A 16,070-nucleotide genomic window follows, 5' to 3' on the forward strand; every position below is an offset into this window, starting at 1 on the left:
ACGTATTTACGTCAATATTAAATTATAAAGCTCAGACCCAAATTTACATCATATTAATCCTTAAAAGCTATCATCATAGGAAATCAATCCAAAATATATTTTTAATTTTTTTATTTCAGACTCAATAAAGTTAAATGAATGCAATTAAATGTTTTATTGTTAAAAATAGAAAAATTATTGATTCCGGTTATTAATAACTTTATGATGATATTACGAGACGATAGTATTAAAACAAATTTCGTATGAGATGAAATTTTGTCCATGATAGCCTGAGTTTTAATATACAAGCTATGTCACACTAACTCCATTACAAGGCGATATCTCTGCTCCTTTTAATGATTAATGCAATTGACGCAAAAATGTCAAGGAAAAATTGTTTGATTTGAAATGGTCAATATTATGGTAAACAAAAAGTTTCTCTCATGGTTATGTTTTTCAAGATTTCAAATTATCGATAGTTTTTTAAATGGGATCATATACTATTTAATACACTAATCGGTACAGCTCTAGATTCTCTATAAAAAAATTGTTAAATTGCTTATATCGAAAAACTATTAAAAAGTACAAATGTTTTAACTTTTATTTTGTAAAACTTATCGTATGAAGGAAGAGGAAAGACATAAGGCATTACTTTTGTATTTGTTTTTCTTGTCTTTGTGGTCGAAATATGCAAAATACATGCAGAAGAATTTATTTGTTGTAATGTAAACTATATATAACTATATGTTGCAACTGATTATTTTTAAATTATCGGTTATAAAATTGTGCTTCTTATCGATTAAACTTAATATGTTTTTTTGTAATAACACTATATTACAAAATTACATTATTTTTTTATAATACAACTTAAAATTTATGCATGATTTGAAAAAAATAAAATATTTATATGAGTTATAAAATGTTTATGCGTGTGTTAATGTTGAAAAAAATGACGTCCACGATCACCCGGTGTATTTTCTATACAGGTTAATTCATAAATACCTGCTAATACTAATATGTAGATACACATTAATAAGTAAAAGATGTCATATGAAGAAATTGTTAGAAGTACTCTCGTCATTATCTTTTTGCAATAAAAATATTCCTTCACAGAACTTTCACAAACCAATCGTGAGGGTCACCATGAGATGGATCTATAAGGTTTTTCTTTGTAGGATCATTTAAAATACATTGTGTGTTCAACGTGAGTAAACAATGTATAAGACCTGTGAGAAAAAATATGAAATAAACTTGAACCTATTCGAAGGATATCTTATACATTCGAGCAAGTACTAAGCTCAATGTTAAGACATATACCGGCATATTCAGGCACGAGGCGAACTTATCAAACATTTTCTTTAAACATGTGAGGTGATGGGCGTGATAGGTATAGAAGAATCACTCGGTATTGTTTAACAATATCTATTTATTTGTTTGTGTCCGTGGTATACACTAGCGCGGTGAAAGCACGGTACAATTATCGGTTCGAGATTACAAGTCCAAACTCGGCGCGGTACTTTACGCGGTGGTTCGAGTCGAGACGATTGCACAGATGTCCAGAGATTCAGATTCGTTATTATGTACGACCGCGGACGAACGATTCAGATAGGCGTCTTCCAACTTGCTTCGCGGCTCGCGATAGATCAGAATGAATTCGTGTCGCGAGGATGCTCCTTAGGAAAACTGTGTTTGGGTGTGTCTAAGGATACGGAATCATCGGATTCGTTAAGAAAAGCGTTAGTTCAGAGAGTGAGGGAAACGGACGTCGCTGTTAATTGGCTAAATCGTGAGTTGGTGGTTGGAAAGAGATGGTAACTGCCCTTGAGCGAAAGTTGCTAGCGAGGAGCGTCGTACGTGAGAAAAAGCAGATTTCCCGTAGTGGGTGGTATGTGTAGGGACTATTGAGACAAAGACTATTTGTCCCTTTAGAGAATCTTAGCTGCATGAATCCTAAGATTTATAGCGGGTCCTTAGGCTCGCTGTAAATATTCGGTGAGAATGTATCGACATCTGGCAATCATCTCGTTCGAAGGGTAGAGTCTTTGTGTAGCGAGGCACGAGACAGAAACCGTTGGGAAGTTTGCTGTCGAGTGCCGCTACACATGTATAACTCGAAAAGTATAATATTTGAGTCATGTACATATTAGTAAGACGTTTTCTCATCTACCAAATATGCACATATGCAAATTTTATGGACATAAGCGAAACATATGCGATATAGAAAATATGCAAAATAAAAATTATACTTTTAAAATCTCCTGCAGACAGAAAAATTTCTGTCCATATCACATAACCGTACCTATAAATTCTATAAAAATATATATTTACATAATAATCCACTGTTAAGTTATAAGAAAATGACATAGACTATTTTGTTCGAAAACATTTGATTTCGATTAAGACATTTTTCCTATTTGTGATTACGTAATTATCTATCTCACTGTCTAATTTTTTTTGTGTTCAGTTAAATCATTCCAATTAATGTTTCGATTGACACCAGACGAGTATTAGTAGGAGGTCAACACACTCGTCCATCAATTTAAGTAGAGTATCCGTTTCACGTGGATTCGTTTTACACGAATGAAAATCGCAAAAATAAAATCAGTCAGCATAAAAGAAAAAATATTGCAACTGTGGGAGATGCTATATATGTTGGCCGTGATAGTAGTAGTTGCCGGTTGTAGATGTCGCTGCTGCTGGGATACTGCTAATTATTCTTCTATTTTGATGCGTGGAAGAAAAATAGGATCACGGGCGCCGGGAATCGAACCCGGGTCCCGAACGTTCGAGAAACCTAGAGCGCTACTGTGTTTTTTTTTTATCTTTGTTTATTAATTCCAGGTTTTTTACATATTTTTTTACATGGTTTTTTTCCAGAATAAACGCTGAATTCTAATTGTAGGGAGGTACAGACAAAAGTACCGATACGCGACGGTACGACGTAGTCATGCATTATTACATTTTTTTTTTTTTTTTTTTTTTTTTTTTTTACGCCTATTATTGTAAGTTAAATTTAAGCCGCTGTTGCGCTGTTGCGCTGTGCTTATGTGCGATGTTTTAGTTTATGTCCTGAAAGCCTGGACGCAAAAACAGGACAGTTCGCTAGCCTATTAGGGGGGGGATGGGAGGGGATGGACTGGGAGGGGAGGGGAGGGGTGTTCTGTGGGATTAGTATAATATTTGTTTATCTATTTACATATTTACATATTTACACTTTTATTCGGTGAGCGTTGCCGTTCTGTGGCTCTTTATCTTGTTGTTTTTGTTATGCGTTCCATATCCACCAATATTTTTTTGTGTTTTTTATGTGTTTGTCTTCTGTATTCTTTTGGGGGAGAGCCATGTTGTATCTCCATCTAGTGTCTGCAGTACGGCCATCTAGGTTTTCCTCGTATTGTATAGATTTCATTCCTATTTTCCTTTGCATATGGTAAGTTATAGGGATGTTGTTTTGGCCTTGGAGGTAGTTTCTTTCGTCTAGGTATAGAAAGGCTTCGGGGGGGGGGGGGGGGATGTAGCCTGTTAACAGAGTGTTTTTGAAGTATGCGTCGTTTGGGTATAAGCAGCCGAATATTAAGCTGTTTTCTTTGATCTGTGCGGCTTGCGCGAAGTGGTTTCTTGTTAGTTTTAGGATGTGACAGTCGATGAGGTGGATGTTGGCTAAGTCGTATATTTTTTTGTTTTTTACGTATTTTCTGTATCCGCTGTGTTCTGATCTGTAAATGCTCAGGCAAGCTCTGATGCATTTTCTTTCGAATATGCGAATTTTTTCCATTAATGAAGCTGGTATGTTGTACCATATTGGACAGCCGTAGGTTATAATAGGTCTTATTAGCGTTTGGTAGCACATGATTTTTACTTTGCTATTGAGATGTCTGGAGTAAAACAGTCTTTTTGTATTGCAGAATGCTTTGCTGGCTTTGGAGAGTTGGATTTCGATGTATTGCTTGTAGTTTAGATTTTCATCTGTATTTACTCCTAGGTATTTTAAGCAATTTTTGTGTGGTATGAGGTCCTCTTCGTTTGCTTTTTCTTTTAGGTGGAATTCTTTACAGTGTTCCCTTTCTATTGGACCGATTTTACTTGTCTTGGGCCTAAATAGTATGGTTTCACTTTTACTTCCATTGATTTTTAGTTTCCATGTGTAGTAATAATCGCTAATTTTGTCAAAGAGTTCTTGGAGTTCTGTTCTTATCTTTTTGGTTTTGCGGCCTGTTACGTAGATGATTAGGTCATCTGCGAAGGTTATGGAGCGTTTATGGGTGGATGTATTGAGGTTAAAGAGATATTTAGTAAGTCGCTATTGTAGATACTGAAAAGTAGCGCGGAATTTACTGTTCCTTGTTGCAGACCGTTTTCTATGGAGAATTCTTTGCTTGATGTGTGTGAGCCGTCGGTCATTAAGAATGTTTTGTTTGTTATCATGTCCCAGACTATTTTAATTAAGTATTCTGGAAAGTTTTTTTTAATCATTTTGTATATAAGACCTGAGATCCAAACTGTGTCGAAAGCTTTTTCGTGGTGTATTAAGCGGGCAGCTACTCGTTGATTTGCGTTAAGTGCCCAGCAGGTATCCGACGTAAGTTTGTTTATTGCGTGGATTGTGGAGTGTTTGTGGCGGAAACCGAATTGATTTTCCGGGATTACCTTATTTTTTGAGCAGAAGGCTGCTAGGGGGTTGTTTATGATCATTTCGTATACTTTGCTTATGTTGGGGAGGAGGCTTATGGGTCGTAGGTTTGCAGGCGATGAACCGTCTTTATTTTTTTTTTTTTTTGTGATGGCTACGAGTTTGGCTTTTTTCCATTTTTTGGGGAAGTACGTGTTGTTTAGTGCGTTATTAAACAGTACTGTGTAGTACCATTTTATTTTGTTTGGTAAGCGTTTGAGCGAGATATTTGGGATGCCATCGAAGCCGGCGGATTTTTTGTTGTTTAGCGTGGAGAAGATTGTACTTAGTTGATTGAAGTTTGTAAAGTGGTTTATTTCTGGGTCAGGCTGTTTGGGGTCGTCCGATGTGTTTTCGTTTGTGAATGTGCAGACTGTTTTGTTTAGCGCCATGTCTTGTTCTATTTTATTTTTTAGTTTGTTTGTTTCGGCGATGATAATTCTGTTTAATTGTTCTCGGCCCATGTATTCGTTTTGTGTGTGAGTTTTGGAAAAGTGGGTGCCGATAATGTCTAGTTTTTCCGTTGTTTTTGATATTATGAAGTTGCCCTGTGTCTTTGTTGGTGTTGTGTATCTCGATGCCTGCTTCTTGGACGAGGGAGGCTTTTTCTGGTTGCAGTTTGAGGGGCGGGATGGAGTTTTGTTCCTTTGGTCTGAAAATTTGATTTATATGCGGGAACATGCTAGCAAAGTCTTTTTTGGAGATATTTTTTATTTTGTTTGTCCAGTACTGATTTATAGAGTTTGCGAATTCTTGTTTTAGTTGTGATTTTATTTCGTGTAGCAGGTACTTTAGGAACTCTATGTCTTCTCTTTTGTCGTAAGAGTAGTTGTGTCTTAGGTTGTTTAATTTAGATAGTATGTAGCTTTTATCTCGTTGTAGTTTTTTTATTTTATAGTTTACATATGGCTCGCAGGAGTCTTTTTTTTTTAACGTCGGTACGGATTCTTGTAGGTCGATTTGTATATGTTTTTCTATTTCGTCTATGAACGAGTCGATTTGTCTACTTCACTACTGTGTCCATGGTTTAGTTAGTGTCGAGTAGCGGTATTTGTTGTCGAGTGCCGCTACACAACTAAAAACTAGTCCATATAAGTTTCACAAATACATATGACGACTTGACCGTGAACCTCCGAGCAGGACGGGCCTCTCAGCCCAAAAGGAATACCAGGCGTAGGTCCTAGCAATGAGCGCGTCAATCCATACAGTATACAGTTAGAGAAAAAAATGTGTAAAACAGTGTAAAAACAGTGCTAGTATTACCCCCACTACAAACAAAATAAAAATTGAAAAGGAAGAAAATGAAATTGAAATCAAGGAGGCGGAACCTGTCATAAACCCAACAAAACAAGGAGTTAAAAGGAAGATTAAAAAGCAAAAGATAACCAAAGACAGTAGCAGCAGCATAAGACCTGCCGCACAAAAGACGCGGAAATTCAACCCGCCACCAAACCTGGTAAGCAGGAATAAAAAGTATAACAGCCAAGAAAGTATAAACAAAGAAGAAAACGATACACAAGAAGCGTACTGCGAAAAAAACGAAAACATGAAGCAAAAAAGAAGCCCCCAGTCAACGGCAATACCAACAAAAAATAGATTTGAAGTCCTACAAGCACAAGAACCCAGCTTGCAAAACCAATAGTAACGAAAATAACGGAAACTCAAAACACGATTGTTGAAAGTATAAAAAAAACAAATGAAATATTAAGAAAAAAAGCAAACAGACAGCCTACGTCCCTGGCCACATTACCAGAAAACAGAAACAAGAGCAAAGACGTACGGACAATCACCTCCCCCGCCGCACCGATGAAAAAAGCAACATCACAAGCGCAGCCCATACAAACAGACAAACACAAAAGCCTATCACCACCGACAACGCCACTGAAAGGACAGACACATAAGGGCCTACCCACCAGCCAGCCCGCTGAAGACCACGCGGACGCCCCCGCATCGGCAAAAGGAGCCAGGCGCCCCCCCCCCCAATCAACATAACCCTTCAGAACCCGAAAGACACGATCGCCCTCATGGAAAATTCTCTCAAAATCAAGAATTTCTACATCAAAAGAATCTATACATGTAAGCACGTTCTATACCTACAGAGCTTAAAAGACTACTTCAAAGCAAAAGAAATACTGACCGCAGCCAGCACAACATATTACACGTATACACCTAAATCGCAAAAACCCCACACTTACTTACTAAATTGGCTAGGTAATAGCTTCACAGAAACAGAAATACTGGAAGACCTAAAAGCCGTAAAAACAGAAGAAGGTCAATTTACAAAAGTGTCACAATTCACGACAAGAAAACCAAGGGGAACAATATATTGCTTCCAATCTACATAATTCAAGTATCCCCTGATAGCAATAGTGGGAAACTGATAAAAATAAACCGGCTGAACTACCTCAAAGTATCGTGGGAAAAAATAAAAAAGAACGACATTACTCAATGCTACAAATGTCACCGAATAGGCCACACAGCGCAAAACTGTAACCTAAATTACCGCTGTGTAAAACGCAATGAGCGGCACGGACCAGGCGAGTGTAAGATAAAAAAAGAAGACGCAGTATGCAAAGAAAAAATCTACTGCGTAAATTGCAAAAACTTCGGGCATCCCGCATCATACAAAGGATGCCCAAAACTCGCTGAACTACGTAAAAAGCTCAACGAAAAAATCATCAAAGCAAAAACAACAAAAACCGAACGGATCGCCCAAATAAGCCGTAAATACGTCCCCGAGCTAAAGTTCGTGGACGTAGTAAAACAAGGAACAAGCATAAGCCAGGCAATCGAGAAACCTCCACAATTAACAAATATAGCTCCGCGCGTAAATCAAAACCCCAACCCAACGGTAAACATACCCCAACTAAGCATAATAGATGTCATTGAAGACTTCAAAAAAATCATACTAAAAGCACTAAACAATCAACAAACACAACTAAATGAGATGAAAAAAAGCATTAAAAACGCATGAAGAAAGAATCGACTCCAACTTCAGCATTACCGAAAATATAAACGACGAATAGTCAAATCCCACTCATCCACAAATTACAGCAAAAGACAAATCAGATAAAAGTTAAACATCTGAAAATAATTTCAATAAATGCTAATTCTCTAATTTCAGACCAAAAAAGATACAGCATGCTAACCCTAATAAAGAAAGATACCCCCGACATAGTACTTATCTCAAAAACAAAACTGAACAATAGACACAAAGTACACTTCAAAAACTACTCTATAATAAGACAAGACAGACCAAACACTACCCAAGGAGGAGGAACGGCAATCCTCATGAAAAACCCTCTGAAATTCAAAATAATCCAAAACGACAAAATACCAAACTGCAAAATCCTAGAAACAACGATCAGAAAAATAAAAATAAACAATTAAAGGAAACAATTAAAGAATAAAGGAAAACATATTTATCACTGCAGCCTACGCAGACTACGGAAACCAGAAACAATTTAACAACGAATTCAACAATCTCTTTAAACTTTTACAGCTCAACAAGCAGGAAAACTACTATATAACAGCCGGCGACATTAATGCTAAACATACAAGCTGGAAAAACGAACTAAACAACGCGAGAGGAACAAAAAAAGATAAAGACGGTTCATTACCTGCAAACTTACAACCTATAAGACTCCTCCCCAACATAAGCAGTGTATTCGTAATAGTCATAAATAACCCTCTAACCGCCTTCTGCGCAAAAAATAATGTAATCCCAGAAAATCAATTCGGCTTCCGGCACAAGCTCTAAGTAAACTTACGTCGGACATCTGCTGGGCACTTAACGCAAAGCAACGAGTAGCTGCCCGCTTAATACACCACGAAAAAGCTTTCGACACAGTTTGGATCTCAGGTCTTATATACAAAATGATTAAAAAAAACTTTCCAGAATACTTAATTAAAATAGTCTGGGACATGATAACAAACAAAACATTCTTAATGACCGACGGCTCACACACATCAAGCAAAGAATTCTCCATAGAAAACGGTCTGCAACAAGGAACAGTAAATTCCACGCTACTTTTCAGTATCTACAATAGCGACTTACTAAATATCTCTTTAACCTCAATACATCCACCCATAAACGCTCCATAACCTTCGCAGATGACCTAATCATCTACGTAACAGGCCGCAAAACCAAAAAGATAAGAACAGAACTCCAAGAACTCTTTGACAAAATTAGCGATTATTACTACACATGGAAACTAAAAATCAATGGAAGTAAAAGTGAAACCATACTATTTAGGCCCAAGACAAGTAAAATCGGTCCAATAGAAAGGGAACACTGTAAAGAATTCCACCTAAGAGAAAAAGCAAACGAAGAGGACCTCATACCACACAAAAATTGCGTAAAATACCTAGGAGTAAATATAGATGAAAAACTAAACTATAAGCAACACATCGAAATCCAACTCTCCAAAGCCAGCAAAGCATTCTGGAATACAAAAAGACTGTTTTACTTCAGACATCTCAATAGCAAAGTAAAAATCATGTGCTACCAAACGCTAATAAGACCTATTATAATCTACGACTGTCCAATATGGTACAACATACCAGCTTCACTAATGGAAAAAATTCGCATATTCGAAAGAAAATGCATCAGAGCTTGCCTGAGTACTTACAGATAAGAACACAACGGATGCAAAAAATACGTAAAAAATAAAAAAATATACGACTTAGCCAACATCCACCGCATCGACTGTCACATCTTAAAACTAACAAGAAACCACTTCGCGCAAGCTGCGAAGATAAAAGAAAATAGTTTAATTTTCAGTTGCTTATTTCCAAACGACTCATATTAAAAAAATACACTGATAACAGGTTACATCCCCCCCCCCGAAGCTTTTCTATACCTAGACGAAAGAAACCATCTCCAAGACCAAAATAATATCCCAATAATATATCATATAAAAAGAAAAATAGGGATCAAATCAATACTCTACGAGGGAAACTTAGATGGACGGACTGCAGACACTAGGTGGAGATACAACATGACCCTCCCCCAAAAAGACACAGAAGACAATCACAGAAAAAACATAAAAAAATATCGATGGATACCGAAACCATGATAGAAACAACAAGATAAAGAGCCACAAAACGGCAACGCTCAAATCTACCACCGTATAAACTTGTAAATACGTAAATACTGTAAATATTGTAAATAAATATTGTAATAATTCCACAGGACACCCCTCCCCTCCCCCCCAGTCTACCCTCACTCATTCCTTCCCAAATAGACTAACGATCTGTCCTGTTTTTGCGACCAGGCTTTCAGGACAGAAATGGAAATATTTTACATAAGCACAGCGCAACAGCGGCTTAAATTTAAGTTACAAAAGTAATCTTAAAAAAAAAAAAAAAAAAAGTAATATTGCATGGCTATGTCGTACCGTCGCGTATCGGTACTTTTGCCTGAACCACCCTACAACCAGAATTCAGCGTTTATTCTGAAAAACACAAATATGTAATCTGTAATCTGGTAATAATAAACAAATAAAAAAAAAACAAATACATATGGCCGCGTAAATTAAGATAGCGCATAAAAACTACCGCGACACATACATCACATACATAAATTAATATATATGTTGAGTTATCATTAGGGTTAGGAGCGTGTAACGAATATTCACTCGAATTAGCCATCGTTGTTATACAATAGAGATAATCCACGGTCAGCGGGGTAGCAAATGTGCTTCCTTCCAAAGTTTAAGCCGTACTTGACTTACTTGTCCACAGTACAAGTGTTACGCCACGAGGCTTGCCACAGGCTGTATTTTCTAACCGTCGCTCGCGGCCCTACAATGTCGCAGGCAGATCGTTTTATCTGACCGCCGGATCATATACAATGTATCGACGAGCGCATAGCTGTCGTCAAGCAGCGAGTTCTGGAAACGTCGAATTTTGTCCGTTACGTTTTTCACGCAAGAACAGACATACGTGATCATAGGCGCGAACGGTGGCGTGACCTAAGTAGGGTGGGGGTCGTCTTAAACATGAGACAAAGGAATCATCTAAAGCCAGTCAGTTCCTTGTGACACGTCGAACGTTACACATTGAATCGAATGTAACACATAACGTCTGTCTCAAGCTGCGAAGTGCGATAGATCTCGTTATAAGCAAACCGCTAAACAAACCTTGACTGTTATCTTTTTCGTTTTTAATTGTTGATCTTTGACTGAACTTGTTGTTTCGTTATTTTCATTAAACTTTTATCAAACAACCCAGTATAGTTGTTCATATACACTCAAACCTAACCACCTCTATTCTCGTAATAGAAATAGGAGATCAATCAGTTCGTGGCGTCGATTGTTTAATCGTAACGAGAATTTACGACTCTCGTTGACGCGTTATCTAGCGATCGCGTCTCTCCGCGAATCGTTGAAACAACAAGTATTACTCAACTAACTCTTTATTGAAACGTAGAGAATTCACTGATTGCTGTGTAACTCGCTGATGAGATCGTAGGTTTTTTTTTATTTTATTTGGTAGACTTTTTGCAGTCCATTCTCATTGAGAATTCGAAGTAAATTATTTTTGTGTGATACTGTAACTTGGATTAAAAGAGTTTATAGTATGTTTGATTCTATTTGAATCTGATGCTTAAATCTAAAGGGTATTGTCTTTTTAGTCCGCAGATCTGATCCGTCGTGTGAAGTAATTGGGTAACTAATGGGTTTTGGTGGTTGTTAACTGGGGTTTGGTGGTTGTATTATATCTGACTGAATCCTTGTTGGGAATTGTTATATTGCTAATGGTGACCGGAGGGCAGGTTTGTTTTCGCAGCGTGAAGGATACATGTGTGGATTTGTTTTCATTAATTCTGAAGCCCCATTTATGAAACCACTTTTCCACAGAGTCGAGACACCGCTGGAGAGTAGATGAAGCAATTATCGGGTCTGCGTGGGACGCTAATAGCGCTGTGTCGTCAACAAATGTTGCCATAGTTACCTCTGTTGATATTGGTAAATCGGCAGTGTAGATGGAGAACAGCAGGAGTCCGAGAACGCTGCCTTGGGGTATGTCAGCTTCTATTGGAAATGTTGCGGTTATGGCGTCTAAGTATTTAACCATGAATTGTCTATTGGTTAGGTAGGACTTTAGGATGGAGTAGCAGGTAGGATTTTCTTTAATTTGAACAAAAGTCCTTCATGCCACACTTTGTCGAACGCCGCCTTTTATGGGAAGTTCTTTGATTGCTTTATTGCATATTAGGTCATCCCCCGGTGCTTTCCTGGGATTTAGGCGACTTATTAATTCTATAATTTCTACGGAAGTGAAGGATTCAATAGGAGAAGTCATTTGGAAGGGAGAGTGCAGGTATTCAGTAATATTCGCGGCAATTTTGGAGGAATGGGGTTTAAATACGTTAGATAAGTGTTTAGCAAACAGGTTAGCTTTTTCTATAGGGCTACGCGCCTATCCACCTTGTGGACGGCGGATTGGAGAGATTATTTGCGGGGGCGCGTGAGTTTCCTGGAAGCCTTTCGTAGTGAGTAGTTGGAGTCAGCTGTAGGGGACAAACAGGCGAGATATTTTGGAAAACAGTAATTTTTATATTTTTTTATGATTTGGGTTAACTTCTCAGTTGCATTGTTTAGTTTGCGTTTGTCATCCCATGTTCTATGGGTTTGCTATACTCTTCCTAGTCTACGCTTTCCTGCAATTTTTTTAAATATGTACTGGGTATATTCATGGTTGCTGATAGAAGTCTTAGTAGGTGTGGGGGAGCGGATAGCGTTTATTATGCTCGTGTGTAAGCATTCCGTGGCTGTTTCGGTATCTTCATTTGTTTTTAGGGAAATTAAGGCTGATGTTGAATGATTAAAGAAGATTAAAGAGCTGCCAATTGGTGAGTTGGTTTTGAATAAAACCACTAGGAGGATTCTCGATAATTGTTGAACTGACTGTTGCTATAACGGGGGATAGTCAGAAGAGAGTTCCGCCGAGGAGTTGATTTGGACATATCTAGGCGAGATATTTTTGGTTATGAAGAAGTCAAGTAAATCTGGAATTTTGTTAGTGTCAGTGGGCCAGTATGTGGGTTCATATGTGGTGAGGTAGTTGAGATTATTGGTGATTATGCTTTTCAAGAGGTTTTTGCCTCTTACTGTGACAAGTCCGCTGCCCCATTGGGTATGTTTGGCATTATTGTCTCCTCCAGCTTTGAATCTATTGCCCAGAGCATCAAGGATGTTGTCAAAGTCTTCTTTAGAAATGGAGTGTCAGGAGGAAAATATATTGCTGAAGTGGTGATTGTACCATGGGAATCTTCTATCGCTACATTTGTAGCTTGGAGGTAGTCCTTCTGGAACGATGGAAGCTTATAATGCTTAATGCTGGTTTCGATAATAATTCCGGTACAGCCGTGGGCCTCTCCACTGGTATGTTGGGTGTCGTAGAAGTTATAACCATTTATTTTCAGGTAATTTTTGTCGGTGAAGTGAGTTTCAGTTATGAGTATTACGTCGATTTGCTGTTGTTTTAAGAAGATTTCCAGTTCGTATTTGTGCTGAGCTAGACCGTTGGCATTCCAAAGAGCTATGCGTATTGGTTTTATTTTGCGTCGTGACGTATTAATTTATCCATGATGAGTGTTTATAATGTTAATAAGTTATTAATTTGTTCTGATTGTTCCTCGATTAATCTTTCGAGTCTAGAGAATTTATCCGTGTTTTGTGAACTGGGAACACTATTTTGAAAATGGTCACTATGGATTTGCGGATTGTTTTGATTTTCTTGAACTATCTGTGCATAAGAGGTTGGAGAAGTAGTAAATTTTTGTGGACTAAGTACTTGGTTGGTTAGATCCTTAACTCTGGGTTTGGGGTACTTATTTTTATACAAGGTTTTGTACGATGTGCAACCTTTATAATTCGCAGGATGTTTTCCTTGACAAAAGATGCACTTCGCTTGAGTTTTTGAAGATTTAGTGCATTGATCTGTAGGATGAATACCTGCACATTTAACGCAGCGGCGATTGTTATAAAACCTTTATATTACCGTTAACTTTATAAAAGGTGGTTCAATTTTTACTACAGAATTCATTAAACGATTGATATTATAGGTTTCTTTGTTATTTGACTTTTGCTTTAAATCGATGAAGAATAGGAATAGCGAGTTTTTTGTGATTCTATGTCTTATGTTGCTGATGTTATTTACTTCATGACCAAGTTTAAGGAGTTCGAACTTCAGTTCATCTAAGTTAGCTGAGTGGTGGATGTTGAGTATTGCCACACGAAAAGATCTTTCTTGTTTCAATTGATATGTGTGGAAGTTTGCGTTCAGGGTTTTTAGTAACTTTATTAGTATTTTATAGGAGTCTGGATTGGCTGGCAGGATTTTAACGTGATTATTTTTAATTTTTAGTATGTAATCCTCTTTGTTAATATCTTTCTCAGTGGACTGTATCATTGTTTGAATGTCAATAACATCATCAATGAAGATTGGTGCGGGAGGAGGATTTTGTGTATGTTAATTTGTTGACGCTTCAACTACGTCCATAGAATCGTCTGTAGATTCTAATATTGCGAATCTGATATAAGTGGTTACACGGCTTGTTAACGATTCGTTCTGGCTAGCGTTTGCTTTTATTTTAATTGTTTCTAGCTTGCATTTTTTTATTTTGTTAGTATCGTTTGAAAGGAGGGATATGTAGTATCGTGAGGAAAAAACCTGGTTAGAAACTAACCAAAACAATGTCGTCTGTCCTTCGGCTATTAGTTTACATAGGAGAAAAACCTATTGACTAAAGTCACCTAGTCCTTGCGGCACGAAAACAGGACCGGATTAGGAAAAGGACAAAATAACGTTGATCGAGAAGTGAGAACGTTTTATCGAGAGGTCAGGGCTAGTCGAGAAGCCGAAGAGTAGAGTTGTAGAGTTGAGAGAGTCAGTGAGTGATAGAGTTATTAGTGATGAGTTATAGAGTTGCGAGAGTGATTTGAGTAGAATAAGATTTTTGCGTTTAGTTCAAGTTGAACATTTATCGTTCTCTGTCCAATTAAGCTCTGTTATTTTTATTTATCTTAAATAAACAGTATTAGGAGAATTTTACAAATCTAAATTATCCTAATCCTATCCTTTTCCGATACTACACTATCAAATGTCCAAATTAGACAACTTGTGAATTTCAATGAATATAATATAAATATAAAATATAAATATAAAATATAAATATAAAAAAAAAAGATCGACGTTGTTCATAGTGTATAAGGAGACGGAAAATCACGCTTCGCGGACGAAATAGACTGTACGCCGAAAGTCGCTAAAAGTCAGTAGAACGCGATCAGGCTAGAGTATTTGAAGATACCACCGCTAGGTGGTTTTTTCAAGGTGCCGTTTCTCGCTGGAAAATTTAGGAGATAGAGATGTTATATTCGTAGACAAAGTTAAAATTGTTATCGCTTCTCGGCCTTATGGCTAAGATCAAAGTGTAGTATCTGTTCTTATCAGCTTAATATCTGATACACTTCCCATTGGGAAGTCAGAATATTAAACTGATTTTTGGGATCTGACGGAGGATGAGAGCTTGCTCCACCTTTGTCGTGGGTCAATCTAGCCTTGCAGTGCCGCTAGAATTGGCTCGATAATACATTTATAAACATATAACAGACGGTTTTTTTAAATTTATTATTAACATTATTTTGAGATTGGTGATAAATAAATACTGTATCACTGTGGCTTTATTGGACCTAAATATTGCTTAGTATAAGTTGTACTTAATTAAGTAAGAAATAAATAATTGCAATTAAGTGTATTAATATTTTGTGCAAATATTTTGTTTTTATGCAAAATATATTTGTTACTTTTTACGTGTTACGTGATACATTTTATGATGTATTTGTAGTTTTAATATTTTTATTTGCTTCAATATAGAAGAACGATGTACAGTTGAAAACTGCTACAGTGTTCAAATAAAAGTACTACGGTATAATGATTTAACCCTTTCTCTGCGAACATCGCCACATAATATATTTCTCTGTGCATCGTGCCATCCTTGCGACTGATCTCCCACTGTTACGCCCTCTGTTTCTGTGCGCTTCGTAGCGAAAGGGTTAATCATACTAAAGATAGTCCCCATTCAGCCACCAATATCTAACATTTAATTTATGAAAATTAGAAAAATCATTGAGTCAGGTTGGACATGGCTTAGATCAGCCCAAAAGTATAGATATGATTTTACCATAAATAGATTTGTAATGATAATAAATGATAAGTATAAAGGACTCATCCTGGATTGAACCAAAGGAATCCATATAAACGAAAGCTTGACAAGATAAACATCCAGTCCGTCTTGATAACTCGAAATATTACTCATTCTGAAAACTAAGGTAGGGAATGAGGCAATTAAAGAGAACATTTCTTATGGAGTTCCAGTACTTACGGGCCAATCTCAGCATAAACAAATCTATTT

General features: G+C 37.1%; 1 non-coding gene across 1 annotated transcript; it reads left to right on the top strand.

Annotated features, from left to right (window-relative positions):
* Positions 1–15,056: 15,056 nt before the first annotated feature.
* LOC125386610 lies at positions 15,057–15,248 on the top strand. The gene has a single exon (XR_007226944.1). It is a non-coding gene; the product is annotated as a U2 spliceosomal RNA (small nuclear RNA).
* Positions 15,249–16,070: the final 822 nt, after the last annotated feature.

The sequence above is a fragment of the Bombus terrestris genome, chromosome 16 (assembly GCF_910591885.1).
Source record: "Bombus terrestris chromosome 16, iyBomTerr1.2, whole genome shotgun sequence".
Taxonomy (NCBI): Eukaryota; Metazoa; Arthropoda; class Insecta; order Hymenoptera; family Apidae; genus Bombus; species Bombus terrestris.